General features: G+C 35.8%; 1 pseudogene; it reads right to left on the reverse strand.

The window, feature by feature from the left end:
- Nucleotides 1-3,843: 3,843 nt before the first annotated feature.
- Nucleotides 3,844-5,251, reverse strand: LOC143683347 (transcription factor GATA-6 pseudogene; annotated as a pseudogene).
- Between the last annotated feature and the right edge of the window lie 591 nt (nucleotides 5,252-5,842).

Below are 5,842 nucleotides of genomic sequence, written 5' to 3' on the forward strand. Positions count from 1 at the left end.
CAGCCCTGTGGGGTCCCTCTTTCTGAAGTTTCAGTATTTCCCCTTTGTCTTGCCAGTTTCCCAATACTTTTTAAATACATTTTTTAAATATTAAATTCCATCTGTTAAAATAACTGGTGTAGTTTTTGTTTTCAATGATATATACAGATACCACAAACAGAACATATTCAGAATTAAACTTTCCCCTAACCCCCAAACATGATCCTTGTCCAGTGCTCACAACCTTAGTAAATGGCATCCATACCTCCCCAATTTCTCACACCCTGAGGAAGCCTTGACTATTTTCCTTAAGTTCTTCTTACACCCATGTATATGCCATTAACAAGGGCTGTCTTTTTTACCCAGTAAATATCATTCAAATCCCTTTAGTTTTCTCTCTCTTTGCTGCCAATGTCTTTGTCCAGTTTCTCAAGGGACAACTGCAATAGTCCTTCTGCATTTACTCTTACCACTTTCAATCCACTCTCCACTCCACCACCAGAGAGATGTAGTCGAAAGGAAAATTTGATCATGTATTTCTCTTCTTAAAACAATTTCTCGGTGTTTATCACTTAGTTAACTCTTATCCATTCTTCAGCTCTCACCTCAAATGGCACTTAAAATTCTCCAACATCAAGACTTGAATACATGGAGAGTTAGCATATGTCAAGACTAGAATACTCAATACTAAATAAAGAGACATTTTTCTAAAAGTAATTTGTAAGGCCAACCCAAGTTCAATAAATATTACAGTGGTGAAGATAACACAACCTTGACACCAAAACTTAGCAATGGTAGCACAAATTAATAAACCAATCTCATTAACTAATACAGAAGCAAAAAATCTTAAATAAAATAGTAGAAAATAAGATCCTTTCCTTTCATGAAATTAATAAACTATGAACTAAAAGGACTTAGTACAAGAAAACATGTTTCAATATTGGAAAACAAACCAATAAGACATCTTTCCAATTGAATAAAGGAGAAATATATGTGTGTCATCTCTGTTGAAAAGGCATTCATTACAACTTACAATTTATTCAAAATAAAATCTCAAAGTAGGAACAGAAGGCCATTTCCTTAACATGGAAAAAAGCTTCTCAAACTAAAAGCCAACATCATATGTGATATCAAAATATAAAAAACAAGACAAGAATCACCATTGACTGATCTATAATCAAATGTTGTTCTAAAGGAACAATACAAGACCATGAGAAAATGACAGATACAAATATAATTTGAAAACAGGTAAAAGCTCTATTACATATAGATGATGGAATTGTCTCCCTAAGACTAAGGGAAGTCAGCTGAGTTGACTCGCATAAGCATTGTTAAATCAATAGCTTTATAATATACTATTAAATTCAATTCATAAAAGTTCAGATTCATTTTAAGTAGAATAGAATATAAAGAACATCTTAGAATAAACTTATCAAGTAATATATTATAGCTGATTTGTAAAGTTACAAATAATTTTACTGTAAGACATAAGAGAAAGTTTGAATTAATATAGAAATATATCATTCCTGAAGACTTCAATAATATCAAAGTACCAATTCCTCTCCAAACAAAATCTCATATAAAAAGAATTTGATGAAAGCAAACATGATTCTAAATCTAGGTAAAAAAAAATTGAGAATAACCAAGATAATTTTGAATAATAAAAATAACAATGAGGCTTGACCTGTCAGAACTTAAAATATACTATAGAGTAACAAATAAATAAATTATAATGAATTGGTTTAGACTGAGTAAAAATACCAAAAAAATAGAATATATATGATAAGTTAGCTATTTTATCTATTGGAGAATGATAGATTATTTAATAAATAGCACTGGATTATCTAACTGATCATTTGAGACAAAAGTTAGTCCCTTTATATACAACAGAAATCAAATAAATTTGAAAGATTTAAATGTCTAAAAAGAAAAGTCTCATATGAATATCTATATAAAATTGGGGGTGCAGGAATTTCTAAGGAAATTAAGAAATTTATGGAATAAAATACTGATAAATTTGATTGCCTAAAATTAGTGTCTGTATATTTTAAAAAAGCATAAACAACAAGAGGGAAAACCACAAACAATAAAGGAATATTTACAATAATAATTAAAGGAAAGTGTATTATCATACCAAAAGAGATATCTTACAAATCAGTGAAAAGATAAATAATCTTATAAGAAAATGGGGGAAAATATAAATTGATAAAAATATAAATATACAAAATACTTAACAACACTAGTAATCAAAAATCCTAATTAAAATAGTATTGATATAACATTCTATTTGGCAAAGACTTTTCACCAATTGTGATGAATATGTGATGAGACTAGCACTCTATTATGTAATTGCAGTAATTTGATAAATCAATACCACCCATTCTTAAAATAAATTTCTGCAGTTGTCATTAAAGTTTTAACAATCTTAAGGAAGTAATTTGAAATATAGTAAATGATTTATGATTAGTTTACATAACTTTTTCCAGCATTATTTTTATTATTAAAAATTGTTAGCAATTATGGCCATCTATATTGGAAAGACTAATATATTTGCAATATCCAGCGTGTATTGATGAACATTCACATTTTTGAGAAACATTATATGGTAACATACTCATGTATCAATCAAGATTTTTTTTTTTTTTTTACAGAAGACAAAACAACACCCTTTTTATTTTTAAAACTCTGGTGAAATATGTTTCCATATGACATCCCACTTAAAAAAAAATTAATGTAAACCAACCTGCCTGTGGGTTAGTCACACCGAATAGACTTCATCTTAGTGTTTAAAGATCCCTAGATATGTCAGAGTATTTACAAATGCTATCCCTTAGGTAGCAAAGTTTGTTGCAATTTTTCCAGCACATATTCGACAGTAAAATAAAGGGGGTTATATTGGTGTTCTGGTATAAAAATTCTTAACAAATGGAGAAAGGCTATTTTCCTGAGAGAAGATTTGTTCTTGAAATATTTTTCTTTAACTGGAGATAGAGAAGTGGGGTGTAGTTGTAAAAGAAGCATAAGAATGTCTAAGTTAACATTTTTCTTTTAAATTATTTAAGTACCATTAATTTAAAATGTTTACATTCATTATAAAAAATGTTGTTAAATCTTATGCAAATGATTTAACACTGATTGCTGGAACGCAAATTGCACTTTTTTAAAAAAATTATTGTATACATGGAAGAAAAATATCGTTTGCTACCCTGTTTACAAATTCCGACCGACTTCAGATCAGCCACACAATATGAACTTTGAGAAACTTCAGTCAAAGTGTTTGTTAGTTCTATCGCAGTCTTGCAAGTGAGTAAATTTTTGACAAGCGACCTCATGAGCTGACAGCCTCCAGACACGGGGGCCAAATGGCCTCGGATGATCTTCTCCATGAACACACGTGAAATCTGGATGTGGAAAAGGCATGAAGAAAATTCTGTAATAATCAAAATCGACCAGAAGAAGAAGCACATGATTTGGGGCAATGCACACAAAACTTGGGGAAAAAATCTCTCTCGCTATTCCTTAGTAGGAAAGGTGCGGGTCCTAGTCCCGGTCTCTGGGAGTGCTGCAGCGGACATCGGTCCTCCTGGGGCAGGCTGGCCGGAGCGGCTGCCCAGGCCCCGGCAAGAGGAGGAGGAGGCAATGGCTTCTCCTTCAAGAGCTCTGTCTTCTCTCCCGTGGCTCTTGCGGACGGGTGGCTGGATGGTAAGGCAGGGCGACCTGTTTTGGAAATACAACTCTTTCAAAATAAAGGCACGGAAAGAACGCTTCAACGGAATGCTCTGTCAGCGTGCTCACCACTGTTTGGGCTGCTTGGTACAAATAATACAAAAGTCTCGCGAGGCCTGCCGGGCCGGCTCCGCCAACTTCCGGGAGCCGGGCTCAGGCCAGAGCCAGGGCGCACCAGGAATCCTGCCGCACGGACGACATCACTTCCGCCGGGGAGGCCAGGTTGACGCCGATGTACAGCCCGTCTTGACCTGAATACTTGAGTTCGCTGCTCTCGGGGTTCGCGTTCTCTCCTGGGCTGGACATCACCGAGGCGCCGGCCCCTGAAGCTGTTGGTTGCGTTGTAGGGGAAGCATTTTTGCTGCAATCATCTGAGTTCGAGGAGGTGGAAGTTGGAGTCATAGGAACTGAATTATTGCTATTACCAGAGCAAGCCTTTGATTTATTTATGTTCTTTGGTTTTCGTTTCCTGGTTTGAATTCCCTCTTTTTTCATTGCAAGTGGTCGAGGCACCCCATGGAGTTTCATGTAGAGTCCACAAGCATTGCACACCGGTTCACCCTCAGCATTTCTGCGCCACAAGGTGGTGGTTGTGGTGTGACAATTGGCACAGGACAGTCCAAGCCGCTGCGATGATGGCACGCGTTTCTGCGGCTTGATGAGGGGCCGGCTGAGGCCGTTCACAATCAAGATATTTTTATCTTCAAGTAACTCTTAATAACCACATGGAAGGAAACTAGTTTTAAATCAGAATAAAAGCTAAATAGGAGGGATCAGGAAAGACACAAGAAAGGGCTGCTCTGAGATCCTTTTGTTAGAAATCTTATTAGAATCCAACTATCAGATGTTTCCACTCCAATTGCCTTCAGTCTCTGCTTGGCTCCATTCAATTCCCAGGAGAGTCTCTGATTGGTTCTGTTTGGTTAGTTTTTCCTCTGCCTGACTCAATCAGCCAGGCAAAGGACTAGGCTGGAAGGTTCCAACATTGTCCTGATGAGATAGAGAGCCGCTCCCATTTGTATCTACTGCAACTTATTTCATAAGGGTAATTTTTCAAATTAGGCTCAAAAAGTTCATAGTCCTAGTTTTTTGTATGTGTATAATTATATTAAAATATTGGAGGAATATTTGGAAGGACATACTGTAAAATCGTAGCAGCTGTGTTGAGTAACAAGTTTATGAATGGCATTTATTTTCTTTATATTTCATGCATGTACAGTAAAGCTCTGTAATAATATTCCTTGCAACAATATGAATTCAGCTGCAAGGCCATTAGCAATTGGCTCAGCCAAGCTCCCATTTTCAAACAAGAGTAGGCTAAAATTTTTACATTGTGGGGCTTGCGGGAATATTAAGGGGAAGGTGAGCCTGCTCAGGAAATGGCAGACAATCCCTTCTTGAGAAGTAGAAAGCTTGAAGCATGTGTCCTGTTGTCCTTGATATCCTCATAGCCTGATTTCCCTAGATTGACTGACAAACGTGGGTTCCAACTCATCAGGAGGTTCCTGGAATCATTGATGATGTCATAGAAGTCCCAGTCAGCCATAGGGCCCAGAATATCCTCATCAATATTTACATCAGAGTGGGCATGTACCACCAGATGGCGCCGACCACATCAGGAATGAGGACAAATCGGATGGTCTAGTTTGACTTCCAGAACACTAGGTGTACAAAAGCTTGTATGGTCATTTTGCATATTTGAGGTTTTTAGAATACACTTCCCATATTATGGGGAGATTTTATTTTGTTAAATTTTTTCCTCTATAGAGGAGGAAAAAAATCCATTAGTATTTTGAATTGGTGATTCATTTGCCTAGCTCAGACGTCCAATGAAATAATGGATCTGGGCAATTTCAGCAGTCTCATCTAATATCACAAAAAGAGAGACAGCCATTTTAATGCATTTATATTTCTTGATAGAAAAACAGTACACCATCTGTGAAGTTATAAAAATAAAATCAAACCTGTATTTATGCAAGTCTCTAGTTCTAACTTTCGATTTCTAGAAATGCAGGGGACAGTGGAACATGTACAATGACACCATGGAAGCATGGTTGCTATAAGAACATATGATTTTTTGAATAAGTCATTGAAAAGGAAAAAAATAAAGAGAGGGGAAATTATAGATTAAAAGTGT

The sequence above is a fragment of the Tamandua tetradactyla genome, chromosome 5, assembly GCF_023851605.1.
Source record: "Tamandua tetradactyla isolate mTamTet1 chromosome 5, mTamTet1.pri, whole genome shotgun sequence".
Taxonomy (NCBI): domain Eukaryota; kingdom Metazoa; phylum Chordata; class Mammalia; order Pilosa; family Myrmecophagidae; genus Tamandua; species Tamandua tetradactyla.